Raw genomic sequence first — 21,403 nt, 5'->3', positions numbered from 1 at the left:
AAACAATATAGAAAAAGAAGGAGAATGCAGGAGGTTATAGGCTTACGCTGATGCTAAGGCTTGTATAAAGTAACTGAAATTGTGTTGTATTAGCAAGATAGATAAATGAATGGATCCAAAGAGAGATTTCAGTAGTAGACCACACAACTATGCCCAACTGTGTTTTGACAAAGAAGCAAAAGGAATTGGCCATCCATAGGCAAAAGTTTGATCCAAGACTCACATTTTGTACAAAAATTAAAATGGATCATATTTCTAAACATAAAGCACGAAACTCTAAAACTTGCAAGAAAATATAGGAGACAACTTTTGTGATCTAGTGTTAGGCTAAGAGTTCTAGATATATGACCAAAAGCACAAATATTGTCAAGTTGGATTTTCTAAAAATTTAAAACTTTAGTTTTATGAAAGAACCAGTTATGAGAATGAAAAGACAGCCACAGACTGTGAGAAAATATTTGCAAAATTTTGGATCCAGAGTATATAAAGTACTTAGATCCAGAATAGACAAAAAAAAAAAAAACTTTGAAGACTCAACAGCAAAAAAAAAAAAAAAAAAACTTTAATCCAATTAGAAAATGGGCAAAAGATGCGAAGAGACTGTTCACTAAGGAAAAAATAAAAGAAAAGTGTAAAGTGTTAGTTGCTTAGTCATGTCTGACACGTTTCAACCCCATGGACTGTAGCCCACCAGATTCCTCAGTCCATGGAATTCTCCAGACAAGAATAGTGGAGTGGGTTACCATGCCCTTCTCCAAAGGATCTTCCTGACCTGGGGTTCAAAACTGGGTCGTCTGAATTCCAGGCAGAGTCTTTATATCTGAGCCACTAGGGAAGCTCTAAAGAGAAAATACAGATGGCATGTAATCACATAAAAAGATATGGCCATTAGGGAAATGCAAATAAAGCTACAGTGAAATATGACTGCACACGTATCAGAAAGGCTCAAATACCAACGTACCAAGTGCTGATGAAAATGTAGAGCGCTTCCTTTGTTCGTAGCAGCTTTATTTGTAATCGCCCCAAACAGAAACAACCCAATATCCTTCAACAGGCAAATGAATCAACCAACTACTACTCAACCATGAAAAGGAATTAATTATTTTTAATTAGTTTATATCCTCGGCTGCGTCAGGTCTTAGTTGCAGGATGCAGGATCTTCCTGGTATCCTACAGGATCTTTCATTATGGCACGTGAGCTAGTTACTCTGAGGCATGTGGAATCTTAGTTCCCTGACCAGGGACTGAACCCATATCCCCTGCACTGCAAGGCAGATTCTGAACCACTGGACCACCAGGAAGGTCCCCAGGAATTCATCACTGAGGTATCCAACAATGTGAATGGATCTCAAATGTATGATACACTTGAGGTGGGCAGGGAGCAGAGGGAAATAGATCCATCTCCAAAGGTTATATGCTATATTTTATATTGTTGTTGTTCAGTCACTAAGTTGTGTCCGATTCTTTGCGACCCCATGGACTGCAGCACGCCAGGCTTCCCTGTCCGTCACTATCTCCTGGAGTTTGTTCAAACTCATGTCCGTTGAATCAGTGACATTATCCAACCATCTCATCCTCTGTTGCCCCCTTCTCCTCCTGCCCTCAATCTTTCCCCGCATCGGGGTTTTCCAGTGAGTCAGCTCTTCACATCAGGTGGCCCAAGTACTGGAGCTTCAGCTTCTGCATCAGTCCTTCCAATGAATATTCAGGATTGATTTCCTTTAGGACTGACTTGTTCAATCTCCTTGCTATCCAAGGGACTCTCAAGAGTCTCCTCCAGCACCACAATTCAAAAGTATCGATTCTTTGCACTCAGCCTTCTTAATGGACATGAGTTTGAGCAAACTGAGAGATAGTGGAGGACAGAGAAGCCTGGTGTGCTGCAGTCCCTGGGGTTGAAGTTGGACATGACTTAGCGACTGAACAGCAACAATAATATCTTGAAATGACAACATTATAGAGATGGAGAACAGATCAGTGGTTGCCAGAGGTTAGGCTCAGGGAGAGTCTAATTACAAAAGGACAGAATAAGGGAGTTTCTTTGCAGCGATCAAACGATTCTTTATTTTGATCGTGTTGGTGGTTACATGAATATGAATATGGTTACATGAATATGAATATGGTTACATGAATATGGGGTGAAATTGATGCTAAAAAGTGAAAAGGATTGCTTTGAAAAGCTGCTGAAATCTGAGCAAGTTCTGAGTTTAATTTACTATTGTGGTTTAATAAGTTTCTGTAGTTTAATTTACTATTGGACCACTGTCAATTTCCAGGTTTTGAAAATATACCTGATGATGTAAGGTGCCATCACTGGAGAAATCTGGGTGGAAGTATATGAGAATACTGTTCATTTTGCAACTTCCTATCAGTCTAAAATTATTTCCAAATTAAAATTTTTTAAACTTTAGATGGGCTTACTCGTAAAAGTCTGGGGACAGTGAGAGAGCAGTATACAGCCATCGAAAGGGAAGGAGCACCTTTATGAAGCAGCCCTGTCTGGTGTACTATTCTTTCCCCCACCTCTTAACCACAGTGCTTGGGGGATTCCCGGTGGCTCAGATGGTAAGAGTCTTCCTGCGATGTGGGAGACCCGAGTTTGATCCCTGGGTCAGGAAGAGCCCCTGGAGAAGGAAATGGCAACCCACTCCAGTGTTCTTGCCAGGAAAATCCCATGGATGGTGAAGCCTGGCGTGCTACAGTCCATAGGGTCGCAAAGAGTCAGTCACAACTGAGCAACTTCACTTTCACTTTTGACCGCAATGCATAGCAAGTTGCAAGACTTAACAAGTGACTGGGGAATAAATGCAGAAGCTTAGTGTGATATGTGTCCTCGTTTGACTCTGAGGGTAGAAAAAGGAGCTCCTTGCTTCCCCTCCCCCAGACCCTGTGTCCTGGGATCCTGGCTGGGCAGGCACAGGGAGGCTTGGGTTTCCTAGAGCCAGAGATGGATGTCTGTGACGCTGAGTGACAGAGTCGAGGATTCCTGGAAGAGCAATGAGCAGGTGGGCAGAGAGCAGGCCCAGGCCTGGCAGGGGGACGCTGTCTTCCCAGGGCTCCTTTCTGGCCATTTGGTTGGGCGGATGGCCCTGCGGAGATAGAGCCTCTTTTCCCGGCACAAGCTTGGGCTTTAGGCTGCTTTGAACTGCCTGCCTGCAGCTCTTCAAATTGTACTGCCCTGCTTGAAGCCTCTTAGGCCTGGGTTTCCATCCCCATTGCAACTTCCTAGTTGGATGCTCTCAAAACAGGTCACTATCTCATTAAGCCTCAATGTTTCCATCTGTAAACTGGGAATAGCATCTCCTTCACTTGCCAGACTCTTATGTGGACATTGAGATTATTCCGGTCAAGGACTGAGAGCTGGGCAGGGGTTCTTCGTTTCCAGGAAAGATGATGTCTTTCACCTTCCTGTTTGGAATATGCAGCAGGTGCCAGTGGAGAGAGTGCGCCTGGCCTTCTGGGGAGGTTTATTCTTCCCACTGATTCACTGCACTGACTTCTCTCTGTATCCAGATGCAGATAAGTTACAACAATCTTAAAGGGACATGGGAGCCTTTACAGGTCAGGCCTTTGGAGAGGGTGTCAGGATGCTGTGTACTGGTGGTGTGTCAAGCTTTCAAGATTCCTTCCCTGCCTCTGCTCTTTATCAACCCTCAGGCACCTTATATTTTTTAATATTTATTTTATTTATTTCTTTATTTGGCTGCACTGGGTCTTAGTTGCCACTTTCAGGATCTTTAGCTGTGGCATGTGAACTCTTAGTTGCCACATGTGAGATCTAGTTCCCCGACCAGGGATCAAACCCATGCCCCCAGCATTGGGAGCACAGAGTCTTAGCCACCAGACCAACAGGGAAGTCCCTCAGGCACCTTATTTAAGGTCTTAGAGTTAGTTTCCCTATTTGAAAGTAGGGACTAAGGCCCTCAACTCAGAGGTCTGTGCGAGCATTAAATTTTTAAAAAGAAAAATTACGGCGTGTACAGCACTTGGCTGTACACCTGCCCTGCACCTGGGGGTTCCCAGTTACTGACAGGGATGATAATTCTCCATCGTCCCCATTGTCTGCATGGTTTTGCATACACTCACGGGTAGGGGATGACATTACAGAATTTGCAGGTGTTTGGAGCTGTAGGCACCGCCTCCTCTTCCACCCCGGGGGCTGTCATGAGGAATCAATGGCCAACCATATCAGGGGAGCCAAGGCCGCTGTCCCTGCAGGCTGTCCCCTGGGCAGCCTTCTCTGGGGACCACACAGAGAGTGGCTATCTGGGTTACCTGCAGCCTCACCCGCGTCTCTCCCCGGAAACGGCCCCAGCGTTCTGGGCCAGATAACACCCTCAGTGTCCTCAGATGCCTGAGCCTGGGGAGGGGAGGGTGAGCAGGGGAAGCCCGCCTGTGATCAGCTCTCTGCAGGCACAGGGAGGAGGGAACTTGGTGTCTGGAAGGCAGGTTTCTGCTGCCTTCACAGCCCCACTGACTTCACCCTAGCCCCACTGCCTGGGTTTCCCTGGGTCATAGGAGACAGCAAGAGCCTCTGAAAGCGTCCAGTCTAGAGCTCTTATTTTCTGATGAGGAAACTGAGGTCCACAGAGAATTGGGAAGGTCCCTCCTGCACAGACAGGAGCCAAATAGCTCCCGAAACCTGGTTTCCTAGCTCCCGCTGGTGCTCTCCCCTTCTCCTCTCACCCGTTGCTAGTCGATAAAACAGGGTGCAGTTCCCAATTCCACCGCTTGTTTCCTGGGAAGGGAAAGCTGCCGAGTACATCACTCTATGCCTTCATTTTATCGCCTGTGAAATGGGATCATAATATGAACTTCAGAGATCTGCTTCGAGGATGATGTAAAACGCGCTAGGTACACAGCTGAAACCTGGCAGACAATGAAAGCGCGTGGGTATTAAGCTGACCTCTGATGCTTCCTGTTTAGAGGCTCAATGTCAGACACTGTTTAGAGGCTCTGTGTGTATTAACTCACTCCATCCTCCCGACAGGCAGGCTCAGTGTCACTCTACAGAAGGGGAAATGAAATGGAGGCACCCACGCACTCAGTAGCTCCCCTGCCACAGGGGTTAGAGCTGATTGTCTAAGGTTATGTCACGCTGGGCAGTGCACATTGGCTCCTCAGTAATGGTGAGGCTCTGAGGCTGGGAATCGTGAGGGAGGGACCAGGAACTGGATAGTTTTGACTGCGAGACTCCCCTAGAGTGGTTCTCAACTGAGGGCCTTGGATATGTGGGTGGGGGGGGGGGGTCTGGTTGTCATGACGATAGAACCATGGCTGGCATGAAATGGAAGGGGCCTGGAGATGGGATGTGTCCCACAGGAAAGACACAAAGAATTGCCCCACTCCAAATGCTAGTAGCCCTCAGTTGAGAAACCTGTACATTAAGAAACATCCAGGGGCCATATGAGCCTGCAATCCCACTCTGGCCATATATCCTGACAAAACTGTAATTCAAAAAAGATACATGCATATATTCATAGGAGCCCTATTTACATTAGCCAAAACATGGGAGCAACCTAAGTGTCCATCAAGAGATGAATGGATAAAGAGATGTGGCATGTATGTGTGTATATGTGTGTATATACACACATACATGCACACACACACACATATACACACACACAATGGAATACTGCTGCTGCTGCTGCTAAGTCACTTCAGTCGTGTCCGACTCTGTGCGACCCCAGAGACGGCAGCCCACCAGGCTCTCCCATCCCTGGGATTCTCCAGGCAAGAACACTGGAGTGCGTTGCCATTTCCTTCTCCAAAGCATGAAAGTGAAAAGTGAAAGGGAAGACGCTCAGTCGTGTCCGACTCTTTGCGACCCCATGGACTGGAATACTACTCGATCATAAAAAGGAATGAAATAATTCCATCTGCAACAACACGGATGGATCTAGAGATGATCGTACTAAGTGATGTAAGTTAGACAAAGACAAATACCATAGGATATTACTTCTACGTGGGATCTAAAAGACGACACAAATGAACTTCCACAAAACAGAAACAGACTCACAGAGAACAGATTTGTAGTTGCCAAGGGGAGTGATGATGGATGGGAAGTTTGGGGTTAGCAGATGCAAACTATTATACATAGAAAGGATAAACAGCAGTGTCCTACTGTAGAGCACAGGGAACTATACTCAATATCCTGTAATAAACCATAATGGAAAAGATTATGAAAAAGTAGGTATATACATACATACATATATATATATAATTCTATGGACAGAGGAGCCTGGTGGGCTACAGTCCATGGGATCAAAAAGTCAGACATGACTGAGCGACTAACACTTCCCTTTGGATGTATATGAATCACTCTGCCCTATACCTGAGACTAAACACAGCATTGTAAATCAACTATACGTCAATAAAGTAAACTTAAAAAGAAACATCCAAGGAACAGGGGGCTGGCTTGTGAGGACAGGATGCAAAGACAAGCCTCTGATGAGGTGAAATGTTTGGTGCGGGGCATCAGGGTGCCTGCAGGACAGAGCAAGGCACCTGGGGTCCTGGGCCTCTCTTTGGGTCACCTAGGAAAAAAATTAAAGGGATAAAGGCTAGGGTTAGATAAGGTTGATGCTTCGCAATCTTTGGTACATGAAACAACATTTATCATTTCAGTAGTTACGTACTTTAATGTGCATTAGAAAAGTAACTAGCACATCAGATCCACGATTAAATGACTATTATATTTAAGATGAGTGTAAAGGAAGTATTTAAATTTGTTTTTGAAGCAGGTAAAAATGTGCAGTAAGGGGCCAATGCTAAGTGGGCTTGTCAGGAAAGTTATTGTTGGAGAATGACTGACAGTTGGAAAGCTCTGGACCGGGTGTCCCCTCAAGCCCTCGTGTTCTTAAAATAGGCATCAAAAATCATGATGGAGCACAAAGTGGTTAAAAGGGAAATCTGCCGGGACTCAGGGGACAGACAAGGGGATGAAGGGAAGATGCCCCGTATTCCTCTTCCCTGATGTGTGGGTGTTTGGGCACTAACAGCTGGTCCTGCCCTTCCCCTCTTCTCGCCAGGAACCACAAGGGCAGAGATGGCCCAGACCAGGGCCTTGCCATTCAGGCCTTATCTTAGTCGCTGAGTGCTACTGTGGCCCAGTACCACCAACCATGACTTAAACAACAGAAATGTGCTGTCTTACCTTCTGGAGGCTACAGGTCCAAGGTCAAGGTGTTGGTAGGGTTGGTTTCTTCCAAGGCTGGGAAGGAAACGTGTCCCAGGCCTCTTTCTGCTCTGGTAGCCACACGTGGCCCTTGGTTTATAGACGTGCACTTCCTGTGTGCTCCTGTGGTCTTCCCTCTGTGTGTTTCGGTCTCTGTGTCTAAACCCCCTTTTCACAAGGACACTGGTCTCAGGGAATTGGGACCCACTGTCATCACATCTCACTGCACCTTACCTGTGTTTGTTGCTGTTTAATCACTAAGCCTTATCTGACTGTTTCCAACCCTGTGGACTGTAACCCGCCAGGCTCCTCTGACCATGGGATTTCCCAAGCAAGAATACTGGAGTGCGTAGCTATTTCCTTCTCCAGGGGATCTTCCCAACCCAGGGATTGAACTCAGGTCTCCTGCATTGCTGGCAGACTCTTTACCATCTGAGCCACCAGGGAAGATCAGCAGACTATTCCCAAATAAGGTCATATTCACAGGAACTGGGGATTAGGACCTCAGCCTCTTTAGGGGGACACAATTCAACCCATAATCAGCCTGTTTTGGTGAGGGGAAGGGAGAGAGGTGGCAGATCCCTGGAATGAATCTTCTGACCCCCAAATCTACTTTTATTCCAACTGATCTGCTCCACAGCATCCTTCCTGTCCTTCTTTCTTGAAAATGTAGGTATTTGTTAAATAGGCAGTTTATATAGACTTAGTGCAAAATGAGGGTCTGCGTTTTGCCTTTTGATGACTATGGAGCAACAGTAATGCTGGTATAACTTCTATCACATCTCCTAACACGCTTTGTTATTATTCTATTCTAGTATGCTCAGTCACTCATTCATGTCTGACTCTTTACAGCCCCATCGACTGTAACCCTCCAGGTTCCTCTGTCCATGGAATTATCCTGGCAAGAATACTGGAGCACGTTGCCATTTCCTCCTCCTGGGGATCTTCACAACCTAGGGATTGAACCTGCGTCTCTTATGTCTCCTGCATTGGCAGGCAGATTCTTTACTGCTAGTGCCACCTGAGATGCCCCAATACACTTAAATCATGTTACTAATATGTGCGCCAGACACTTTCCTAAATATTCATCATATACTAATGCTCAGTGACTCCATGATGTAGGTACTATCCCGACCCACTTTCCTGATGAGGAAACCGAGGCTCTGTGGTGACCTTCCTGAGGCCACACACACTTGGAATCTTGACTCAGCGTCTGTGCTCCACTCACCGCATCACCATCCCCCACATAAGCATCTGGTTGATAGTCATGCCCAAAGATATTTGACCAGCATCCATTCTTCTGCTCTTATACTGCTATGAGTGTCTTCGGACATGTGTGATTTCTGCATGCAGGTGAATGTGTTTTTTAGGTAAATGCATCAGAGAGGAATTTGTAGATCAGAGGGTTTATGTGTGTATTATTTTATTTTACCCTAATTCTTTGCCACTTCTAGTAGTGAACAGAGAAGCAAGCAGGCTATAAACTAACTTTACCTTGGTCACCAACTCTTATTCAGTGTGATATAATAAATATGTATGGGACCACTCCTGGGGAGACAGAGAAAGGATGAGTCCTGAATGCTATCCTCACAGTCTAGCAGGGGACAGAGACCAATTCCTAGGTAACTGGTCCCTGGATTACCTACATCTCATAGCCTGGGGTTTCACAGGCTAACTGTTTCAGAGTCTGGGCAGGGACAGAATCCCAGCTCCACTGAGCATGTTCCTGGTCCCTCAGGAGTGGACAGAAGACATTGGCCATTCCTAGTATCCTGACACGCCGGGCCAGCCCCTACCCCACCTCCAAACACTCTCTAGTGCTGAGTAGCAGCTGCCTCCTTTTTACTGCGCCTACTGAGTCCAGAGAAGTTAATGATTGCCTCAAGCTTACGCTAACAAATCATCTTTCTCTTTCTCTCTCTTACTTTTTTCTGGAGATTCCAGAAATCTGGCTTTTTATGTGAAATGTCCTGACGTTTTCATGCTAGCAACTAATTAAGATTAAAAACAAAAAAGCAACAAAAGCCCACTGCTGAGACCAAACAAAACACATCTGCAGGCCAGATGTGGCTGGTGGGCCACCGCTTTTGCCTTGGAGTCAGACGGGCATGGCTCTGTCCCAGCTCTGCCCCTCAGGAGATGAGCGACCACGTCATCGTTGGAAGCCTGGGTGACCTCGTCTGCAGAAGGGCAGTGATGATCCCCACTTCCCGTGATTGAGTCTGAGTGATGGATGATTCGTGTAAATTACCTGACATGTTGCTGGCGCTCAGGAGGTGGCAGATGACTGTTATTGTTATGGTAATGACATGAAATGAAAGTCAGGGCTGTGGTAGACAGATATTTCAAGGGAAGCTGATTTCATGTTGAGCTTGTCAAGTTTTAGCTGTTGGGGAGCCCCCAGATGGTGTTGTCCAGAGGTAATTGGAAATGTGTGTGCAGGAAGGAGATTTTTATGTGGGGGAGGGGTGTCTTCTATTGAGAGAGTTTCTCTTTCCATAGAGGTGAGACCTTTTTTTTTATTACCTCTTAATATACTTTTCTGAATTCTGAAAGTTCATAACCTTCTGGCCACCATCTTCACGTTGGGTGCTCTAAAGCTTGTCATCATCACTTCCTGGAAAACAGTACAATTCTCCAACTGGCTGCTCTTCTGACGGGAGGTGAACCTGGAATGAGAAAGTCAAACTAGAACTGGTTATTGGAAATTGCAGCCCATGAGGCAGAGGTGACAGAGACTGAGAGCAGTGGGTTCATCATGAACATGGAGCTCAAATGATGCCAACAAGCATTTTCTGAGAATTCTCACTTTTTGGAAGAACCCATGGACTCCAGTTAGGAGATATGGGCTCTCATTGCTGTTCTGCTTTGTATTCTCTCTGTGACGTTGGTCAAGTCACTTCCACTCTTTAGATCGAGGGTCATTATTTGTAAAGCAAATATGTTAGACTGTGTTTCAGTGTGCTAGGGCTACTAAACAAAGTACCATCAATAGAAAGCTTAAACAACAGAAAAAAAATTTTAAATAATTCTATTTATCTTTGGCTATGCTTGGTCTTCATTGCTGCTCAAGCTTTTCTCTGGTTGTGGAGGGCCGGGGTACTGCTAGTGGTGGGTTGTGGGCTTCTCGTGGTGGCTTCTCTTGTAGCGGGCTACCGGCTCTAGGGCTCGTGGGCTTCAGTCGTTGCAGCTCCTGGGTTCTAGAGTGCCAGCTCAATAGTTGTGCCCCAGCTTAGTTGCTCTGTGGCATGTGGGATCCTCCCAGACCAGGGATCAAACTGATGTCTCCTGCATTGCCAGATAGATTCTTTATCACTGAGCCACCAGGGAAGCCCCCAGAAATTTATTTTCTCACTATTCTGGAGTCTGGAAGTCCAAGATCAGGGTGCCATCATGGTCAGGTCCTGGTGAGAGTTCTCTCCTTGGCTTGTAGATGGCCATCTTCTCCCTGTGTCTTCCCATGGTTGTCCCTCTCTGTGTGTCTGTGTCCTAACCTTTTTGTAAGGACACCAGTCATACTGGATTAGAGCCCACCCTAAGAACCTCACTTTAACTCGATTACCTCTTTAAAGACCCCATCTCCACACATAGTACATGCTGAGATATTGGGGGTTAGGATTTTAACATATGAATTTGGGTAGGGGGCCCAATTAAGCCCATCACAGACCAGATCAGTGTTTCCCAAACTATGAACTCCTGCTACTGGTTGAATTAACTTTATATCAAATGCAGAAATAAGCCTTAAAGAACAATCAATCGTTCTGATTACTTAAGGAAGAAAGTATTTGGCTCAGTACTACTGTGCCTCTAATGCCTTTCTGACACTTGCCAGAACAAACAGAAAGCAGGCCTCAGGCACAAAGCCATAGGTGTGAGACCATATCTGTATTAGCTACCTGTCAGTGTGTAACAAGCTACCCTCAAACTTAGTGGGTTAAAACAACTCACATTTATTACATTATAGTTTCTATAAGTCAGGAATTAAGAAACAAGCTAGCTGAGAAGTTCAAGTTCAAGGTTTCTCATAAGCCATTGCCTAAAGGCGTGACTGTCACTGGTGGATATACATCTTGAAGGTGAATCAACTTGTCACTGGCTATTGCAGGGAGCCCTCCGTTGCTTGTCATGTGGCTGCTTGAGCATCCTCACCGCATGGCGGCTGGCTTCCTCCAGAATGAGCAATAGAGAAAACAAGAGAGCAAGGAGGAAGCCACAGTGTCTGGTGTCCTAGCCGCAGAAGCCATCCACTGTCATTTCCACAGTGTCCTATTAGGAGACTGTGGGATTAACGGGGCACAAGCCCGCCCTATTTCTTGTGGGAAGGAACCACACAAGGGCATGAGTCCCAGCAGCCAGGGATCACTGAGGGCTAGCTCGGAGACTGACACAGTCCTGGTTACCTTATCTATATCTGTATACAGAGAAAATAGATATTGATGTTTTGTGTTCATTTAAATTATAAGTGATGTGCTATTAATGCGGAGGCTTCCCTGGTGGCTCAAACAGTGAACAGTCCACCTGCAGGCGACCCGAGTTTGATCCCTGGATCAGAAAGATCCCCTGGAGAAGAGAATGGCAACCTTGGAGAATTCTTCCCTGGAGAATTCCATGGACAGAGGAGCCTGGCAAGCTACAGTCCATGAGGTCACACAGAATCAGACATGACTGAGCAACTAACACATACATATTATTAATATATATAAATATATAATCTGCTTTTTTTCCCCCATCGATAATTGCTTGAGGTCAATCTGTATTGCCCTAAATAGATCTTGTTCATTCCCTTAAATTACCAGGTGCGTTTTCATTTATCCACTCTCCTATTAACAGCCATTTAGATTGCTTCCAATTTTTTGCTTTTATAACAATGGCTAAAACATCTTTATACATGTCTTAGGATAGATAATGAGAAGAGAAATTGGTGAAGTGTAGCATATGTGTGTTTCATATTTTGCTAAATGTGGCCAATTGCCCTTTACAACAGTTAAACTGATTTTACTGAATGACACTCCCTCACAAAAGTATTTCCACTGCCTCACGATATTACTAACTCTTGATGTTGCCAGACATTTTCATTTTTTAAAAAATTTGGGCTGCACTGAGTCTTTGCTGTGGCAAACAGGCTCTAGAACACGCGAGCTCCATGGGTTTAGTCACTCTGAAGCGTGTGGGATCTTAGTTCCCCTATTAGGGATCAAACTCATGTCCCCTGTATTGGAAGGCAGATTCTTCACCACTGGACCACCAGGGAAGTCCCCCAGACTTTTTTTTTTTAATTTTTGCCAATCTAATGGATAGAGAAATGGTATCTCAATGTTTTAGTTATGATAAGAAACACATAAGGCTTCCCTGGTGACTCAGTGGTAAAGAATCTGTTTGCAATGCAGGAGACCCAGGTTCAATCCCCCTGGGTCAGGAAGATCCCCTGGAGAAGAAAATGGCTACCCACTCCAGTACTCTTGCCTGGAGAATCCCATGGACAGAGGAGCCTGGCGGGCTATAGCCCAGGGGTCACAAAGAGTCAGACACGACTGAGCAAGTAACACACACACACAAGAAACACATAACATAAAATTCACCACCTTAATTATTTTGTGTACAGTTTGGTCATGTTAGTTCTCTTCACATAACTGTGCAACAGCTGTCTAGAACTTGAATTTCACCTTGCAAAACTGAAACTCTACTCAGTTGGCCAATAGCTTCCTTTTCTCCCTCCTCCCAGCCCCTGGTACCTGCCATTCTACTCTGTTGTTTTGAGTTTGGCTGCTTTAGATAACTCATTTAGGTGGAAGTACACAGTATTTGTCTTTTTATAACTGGTTTATTTCCCTAGCAGAGGTCCTCAGGTTTCATCCTTGTTGTAGCATATGACAGGTTTTCCTTATTTTTTGAGGCTGAATAATATTCCGTTGTGTGGATATACTAAGTTTTGTTTGTCCTTTCATCCGCAGATGGATATGTGGATTGCTTCCACCTACAGGCTATTGTGAATAATGCTGCTGTGAACATAGACATATACATATCTCTTATTTTAATTCTTTTGGATATATACCCAGAAGTGGGACTGCTGGATCTCACAATAATTTTATTTTTAATATTAATATTTTACGGAACGTCCATTCTGTTCTCCATGTTACATTCCCCTCAACAGTGCCCAAGTGTTTCAAATTCTCTACATCTTCACCAACACATGTTATTTTCTGTTTTTTTTGATGGTGACCATTCGACATTTTAATTTTATACCTTCCTGAGTTGAGAGAAGCTGGACATTTTACATAATCCCACTTGAGCAGTGGAGAAAATATAGTTCTGGGAGATTAAGTCACTTGCCCTAAAGCCCAGGGCTAGTCGGTAGTGAAGCTGAGCCGGAGCCCAGCGTGGTGGGTCCATAGTTCCATGCTCTTCTCAGTCTGTGACCTGCCTTTAAACCTGCCGTGCTTCTTTAAGAAAAGAAAGGAAGGGGGACGAGCAGCTCCTTGTTTCTGAATTCCTGCCTGTTCTGCCTCTGACAAGGGGGGAATCTACAGAGCAGTATTGTTCTTGGATCCCCAGGCCGAGTGGCGTTACCTCCACCTAGGAGGAAGCGGTGTCTCAGCTAATACCCTGGACGGGAAATGTGTGCCCAGAAGATTAGCTCCATTGTGTGAGGCTGGCCGCTTTCCACCGACTTTGTTTATGGGACAGATTGTTTTTGTGAAGTTGTTTGCTCCGGTGAGTCTCCAGGCTCTTGAGGCCTCCTGGCCGTGAAGAAGGTCAGATTTACGGGTAGCCCGGAGTGTGGCCAGGAAAGGCCACAAAGGCACAGGTCCCCTGGGGACTTCTGGAGTCTGTCTGAGGCTCCCTCGAAAAGCAAAACTGTGGCTCTGTTTTGTTTTATTTTATTTTACCTTCATTTATTTTTCTTTACCTTACTTTTAATTTATTTTAATTTAATTTTAGTTTATTTTGTATTTGTGTGTGCGCGCGTGCTCAGTCGAGTCTGACTCTTTGCGACTCCATGGACTGTAGCCTGCAAGGCTCCTGATCCATAGAATTGCCCAGGCAAGAATACTGGAGTGGGTTTCCATTTCCTGCTCCAGGGGATCTTCCAAACCCAGAGATCTAACCCCAGTCTCTTGCATCTCCTGCAATGGCAGGCAGATTCTTTACCACTGTACCACCTAGGATGCCTTACTTTTATCTTACCTTACCTTGTTTGTATTTTAATTTACCTTTATTTTATATTACTTTATTTTAATTTACCTTACTTTATTTTTATTTTGTTTTTACTTTATTTTAAAAATTGGCCGTGTAACCGGGTGCTGGACTTCTCTCCCCTCTTGGCTCTTGGTGCTGATATTTCTGCATCACTGGCTTCCACATCAGCTCACCTCCACACACTTCCATATGTTTGTGATTTCGAAGTTGTTTTCTCCCCCGAATTCTTTCTGCCAGAAGCACCACGTATCTAACAGCACACACTCCCTTGCACCCATTTGTTCCAAATCAGTGAGCAGATGGCGCCTGTGGGGCACGTGGCTCACACTCCTCGTGGAGGCCGCCAGGCAGCTCTCCCGGGTGGTCTGGGAGGACGCCTGGTGTCTGGCCAGCACAGATGCCAATTGCTAACATGTGCTCCTTCTTCATTGTTCCATCTTCCATTCATTGTTCCATCTTCCTACCCACCCAGCCAGCCACCCACCCAGCCAGACTGCCCCGTCACTCTGAGCTTCCATTCTGTTCCCCAGACCTCAAGTATTTAGGCCAGGCACTCTGGCAAAGAAGGGTGCAGAATGAGGAAGAGACAGAAAGCTTCTTAGCTCCTCTGAGCCTCCACTTTCTTACCTGTCAAGGGCAAGAGAAGGCCACCCTGGCTCCTGGGGTTATTGCGAGTCAAGGACATTGGCCTCTAAAGCACGTTAGTGCTTTGTACTTGGAAAGCACTCACTAAATGGCTCTTGTTATTTCCTGAGTACCCGCCTGGGGCCAGACTCTAGGTTTTAAGGACACGGAGAGATGAAGGGAAACAGAACCTTGTCTCTAAGAATTCACCTTCAACTGAGAAAACCACAGCTTAGTATAATAGTGCAGTGATAGACAGGAGCACAGAGGAGGTGCCTAACAAGCTGGGGGTATCAGGGAGGTCTTCCTGGAGTAGGTAACATCTGAACTGAGCCCAAAAAGTGACTCCCTCTGCTATTTAGGTGATCCTGCCAAAAGCATGCCAGAGCCTCATATGACATCAGTTAGTGGAATGTCCATGGAAGGCCTTTCCTATCCGCTCCAGCAATGGCTGACCTCCTTTCTTTAAGCCCCCGCAGCTCTGTGCTGGAAAAAGAAACCTACACTTAACTGTTTCTTCTCTCCTATAATATGTTTTCAATGCATATGACTGTCTCTAAAGACACTATCTTTTCTTTTTTTGGCTGTACTGTTTCTTCATTATGGTGCGGGGGCTTTCTCTAGCTGTGGAGCATGGGCTCTAGAGTAAGCAGACTTCAGTAGTTGCACCGCAGGGGCTTAGTTGCCCTGCAGCATGTGGAATCTTTGCTCCCCGACTAGGGATTGAACTAGGTTTTGAACTCATATCTCCTGCATTGGCAGGTGATGCTTAATCACTGGACCATCAGGGAAATCCCTAAAGATAACATCTTAAAGGTTTCCATGACTCCCATCAGCTCAGTTCAGTCACTCAGTCGTGTCCAACTCTTTGCGACCCCATAAACTGCAGCACGCCAGGCCTCCTTGTCCATCACCAACTCCCAGAGTCCACCCAAACTCATGTCCATTCAGTCAGTGATGCCATCCAAACATCTCATCCTCTGTTGTCCCCTTCTCCTCCTGCCCTCAATCTTTCCCAGCATCAGGGTCTTTTCAAATGAGTCAGCTCTTTGCATGAGGTGGCCAAAGTATTGGAGTTTCAGCTTCAACATCAGTCCCTCCAATGAACACCCAGGACTGATCTCTTTTAGGATGGACTGATTGGATGTCCTTGCAGTCCAAGGGACTCTCAAGAGTCTTCTCCAACACCACAGTTCAAAAGCATCAATTCTTTGGCACTCCGCTTTCTTCACAGTCCAACTCTCACATCCATACATGACCACTGGAAAAACCATAGCCTTGACTAGATGGACCTTTGTTGACAAAGTAATGTCTCTGCTTTTGAATATGCTATCTAGGTTGTTCATAACTTTCCTTCCAAGGAATAAGCGTCTTTTAATTTCATGGCTGCAATCACCATCTGCAGTGATTTTGGAGCCCAGAAAAATAAAATCAGCCACTGTTTCCACTGTTTCCCCATCTATTTGCCATGAAGTGATGGGACCGGATGCCATGATCTTCGTTTTCTGAATGTTGAGCTTTAAGCCAACTTTTTCACTCTCCTCTTTCACTTTCATCAAGACGCTCTTTAGTTCTTCTTCATTTTCTGCCATAATGGTAGTGTCATCTGCATATCTGAGGTTATTGATATTTCTCCCATCAATCTTGATTCCAGCTTGTGCTTCCTCCAGCCCAGTGTTTCTCATGATGTACTCTGCATAGAAGTTAAATAAGCAGGGTGACAATATACAGCCTTGACGTACTCCTTTTCCTATTTGGAACCAGTCTGTTGTTCCATGTCCAGTTCTAACTGTTGCTTGCTGACCTGCATACAGGTTTCTTAAGAGGCAAGTCAGGTGGTCCGGGATTCCCATAGTTTCCAGCAAAGACTTTCGCTATTCATTCACTCATTCATTTATTGTGTTAATCAATCTACTAATTCTCAATCCATACTGATTGGTGACACCAGCAGGAAGTCAGGTCCAAGTTCATTCAAATGAAGTCTGTCTGTTCCTTTCCTGTCACTGAGATGCCATCGAAGTCCCAGTGGCTCCAGGCATCCTTCATGGCAGCATCCATGACAAGACAGAAGGGGGAAAGGCGGCTGAGTTTTGAGGGCCCATGTTTCGTGTGTGACCTTTGTTATGCTCCTTCCTGGCTCTGACCCTCCATTTATGCTCATAATCCTGCGAGGTAGCATCTTTTATTCCCATTTTGCTGGTCACTCTCCCAGCAGGCCAGGATTGGGACATTTGGCGGTCAGCTCAGTGCACTCAAGGTGCGTGTCCAGCCCTACCCCAGCCCTTTACGGTGCTGAATTTCCATCTGGGGTCTGGTTGCCACACCTGTGTGCCCCTGGTCTTCTCTGGTCACCTGGTAACTCTCAGTCTTGGAGCCACTTCATCTCTCCCATGGCAACTCCTATCAATCTCACCCAAGAGAACTGTCAGCTATTTTCTGAATCCCCCCACAGGATACGTGGAACTTTCTGGATGCAAAATTCAAACCTTCCCTCTACCTAACCAATAGGGTGTACTGATTTTGTTTTAATGTCATCTCTTCTCAAAGTCATATGGGAAATGTTGCTTCTTCTCTCTATATATGAGAAATGAAGCAAAATTCTTCTGCTCTGGGCTTTTTCTGCACCCTATCTAACAATCCTCTCATATGGGTCCTGCCTAAATGGACATTCCAGCACAGCTGATGGCTTCTGGCCTCTGTCCCTCTTCTACAGTCTGCACTCCACCGGATTGGAAGAGGGTGACCCTTAGGAGTAGACAGGCGAGTGGCTCAAGGAAGGAAGCCAGTTGACTGATAGGAGATGTAAGTCAGTAGATAATTGAAAATCTTACCTGTTACTCTGGGCTTCCCTTGTGGCTCAGCTGGTAAAGAATCTGCCTGCAATGCAGGAGACCTGGGTTTGATCCCTGAATTGGGAAGATCCCCTGGAGAAGGGAAAGGCTACCTACTCCAGTATTCTGGCCTGGAGAATTCCATGGACAGTATAGTCCATGGGGTTGCAAAGAGTCAGACACGACTAAGCGACTTTCACCTGTTACTCTACCTACCAAGGGTCTTGGGAGGGTTAAATGGGAGATGTATATACATGCTAGGCTTCCCTGGTGGCTCAGATGGTAAAGCGTCTGTCTACAGTGCAGGAGACCTGGGTTCCATCCCTGGGTTGGGAAGATCCTCTAGAGAAGGAAATGGCAACCCACTCCAGTACTCTTGCCTGGAAAATCCCATGGACGGAGGAGCCTGGTAGGCTACAGTCTATGGGGTCGCAGAGTCGGACACGACTGAGCGATGCTATCTGTACACATGGAAATAGATTTTAAAAGTACAGAGTGCATAGGTTCTAGAATCAAACTGACCAGGTTGACATTCTACCCCATGAGCTGAAAACTGTATAACCTTCGGGAAATCACTTAAACTCTCTGAACCTCAGTTTGCTCCACTGTATAAAAGGGATAATATTAACTCCTACTTCACTGACTTGTGAGAAGTAAACAAAAGAATGCCTCGTATTCATTAGGATGTGTGTTTGGGTGCTAATAGCAAAAGTTGGGTGCCAATTTTATTTGAGGATATGTGCTCTTTGTTGTTACTCTGAATAAAAATGAGGGGTTTTTTAATTACTAGGGAAGAAGAAAGTGGGTGTTCAGTAGGTTTCTAGCAAATGAGTTTTGCTGTGCTTAGTAAAGTGGTCTCAGCATAGTGCTTAGCACTGAAAAGTGCTAGGTAGTGGTTATACTGGTCATGCACTGCATTCAGGGGACCCGAAATTTGGACTGGCCACTACATGGTTACAAGGTAATTAGGGAAGAAACATTGTGGGGTCTTTTGGAAACACCCTGTTGTCATCACTGCAGGCAAGGCAGGTCTCATTGTTTCCTTGCCAGATCCCTCACTACAGGGCACAGAGTAGGTGCTTAAGAAGCATTTTGTTGTGCGAGTGAATGAATGAACGAACCCCTTTGGTTATGTTGAATCTCTGTGCGCAGAACCTCCAACTGACCTCTGAGTGGCTTTGCTTGAGCACTGGTGGCAAAGCCCAGCTCTGTTCTTCCCACGGTGTACAACAGCAAACTCTCATCTTAGATTTCATTTCCAGCATTTCCTGGCCTGAACTTTGGAATATGCCAGGCTTTATGCACTCTACCGTTTTGTGTGCCAATGTCTCTCTCCCACACCACCCCCTAAAGGTGCTAATCCAGTTGCTCACAGTAAATGGTGTGAATTTCTTCCAACCGCCACGGTCATGTTTCTTAATCAATAACCTGACTTGTCAGCACCAACTAAACACAGCTTTCATTTGAAGAGGAGGAAGCCAAAGGACAGTGCTGCAAAAGCATATCGAGAAGGAATCCTTTCTTCCGTACATTAATTAGTTCATTAAGTCAACAAATAATTGGAATCCTTTGAGCGATGATTACGTGCCAGGCCCTGCTCTGAACATTATATGCGTTTGGACCCAGTTAATCCTTACAGTCTTTCAAGGTATTATGACTGTCCCTATTTTATATGTGAAGGAACAAGTAGCTTAATAGTTTTTAAAATATATCACAAGTCAGGCACTGTGCCTAGGGGCTGAAGATGTAGTAGTGAATGGGAGGAGACATGAACTTCTGTCTCTTGGTACTTAGAGTCAAAAAGAAAACAGCAAAGTCAACACAATCGTTTCAGACAATTGTTTCAGCTATGATGCTTTTGACTGCAGGTACCAGATAACCCAGTGGGTTCCCTGGTGGCTCAGACAGTAAAGAATCTGCCTGCAATACGGGAGATCAGGTTCTATCCCTGGGTCAGGACTATCCCCTAGAGAAGGGAGTGTGTTACCCACTCCAGTATTCTTGCCTGGAGAATTCCATGGACAGAGGAGTCTGGTGGGCTACAGTCCATGGAGTCACAAAGGGTTGTACACGAGCAAGTGACTAACACTTGCACCAGATAACCCAATACAGTGGTGTAAACCCTAGGGATTTATTTTTCTCCCTGGAAAAGATAGTAAGAGATTGTTGGTACTGGTTATTTGGCTCAAGAATTCAATATTTGCCTGGTCTTTCCTTCATGGTCACAGAATGGCTGAACAGCTCCAGTCATCACCCCCGTGATTCAGCAGGAAGATGGGAGAGGGGCAGTACCTGCATCTCTCATTGCCCAGATCTGGGTGAGATGGCCAGCTCCACCTGGATGGTCACTAAGGAGAAGGATGCTGCCAGTGCAAGTCAGGTCAGCCAACCACCAATGTATGATGCAGGACGTGGCACAAAAGAAATCAAACAGGACAGTGAGAGGGAGGGCTCCTGGTCAGAGCAAGGGACATATGAACAGAAAGCTGATAACTAGGGGCCAACACTGCAAAGATCTGAGGACAGCGCAAAGCAAAGAGTCTTATTTGGAAATGAGCATGGTGCGATCTTGGGAGAGAGAAAAGTCTGGAGAGGCTGGAGCAGGAGAATCCTGGGAAGCAAGGCAAATGAAGGGCAAATAGGAAGCCAGGAGTTAGATCACACAGAGTCTCTTAGGTCCTTTAAGGAGTTTGGATCTTACTCTATATGTGATGGGAAGTTACTGGAACCTTTAATCAGGGGGCTGAAATGATCTGATTGTCTTCAATTACTGGGGCAGAAGAACTGTTGTGAGAGTCACGAGGCCTAAGGAGACTTAATTCTAGTGATGGTATAGTTTTCCCCAGCTCCCTCTTCTTGGGTTTACTTTTTCTGCCTCTTGGACCTCTTCTGCCCACTTCTGACTTCACAGCAGCTGCTGGAGAGCTGGACTGTGTCATCTCTGTGCCCCCAGCACGTAGGTCAAGGCCAGCACTTGGTAAACATCATCTGAGCTGAATGGGATAGAGGCAACCACTATACTCCAGGGTTCCCAAACTTCTGCCTCTCACACTCTGCTCTTGTGATCTGGGCTGGAGGAATGGCTCTTCGCCAGTGAGTTTGCCTTCCAGGGGGCCTTTGGCAATGTCTGGAGGTATGTGTGGTTGTCACAGCCAAAGGGAGGGTGGGATTTGTTTCTGGCGGCCAGTGGGTAGAGACCGGGGGTGCTGCTCACCATTCCACAATATAGAGTTTTCCAGCCCCAAATGCCAACAGTGCTGAGGTTGAGGAAGCTCGGACTCGATCTACATACCTATTCTATTATTTCTTTAATCTTTCCTTTTACATTAGTTGACTTTAATTAAAAAAAAAAAAAAAAAACATTTAGAGAAACCATGTATTACTATACAAGTAAGAAACCAGTGTCACTGGCCGTATATAGAAGATAGCCAGAAAGAAAAATACTCAGAAAACAAATATTGATTACATCGTAGGTGGACATTGTTGCTAGTCAAGGCTCTGCGTTTTCTCTTTTGTTGAAACGGGAGTTTGGGGAATTCCCTGTCGGTCTAGTGGCTAGAACTCTGTGCTTCAC

Source organism: Bos indicus x Bos taurus, chromosome 25, assembly GCF_003369695.1.
Source record: "Bos indicus x Bos taurus breed Angus x Brahman F1 hybrid chromosome 25, Bos_hybrid_MaternalHap_v2.0, whole genome shotgun sequence".
Lineage (NCBI taxonomy): Eukaryota > Metazoa > Chordata > Mammalia > Artiodactyla > Bovidae > Bos > Bos indicus x Bos taurus.
This window is presented reverse-complemented; position numbering follows the sequence as displayed.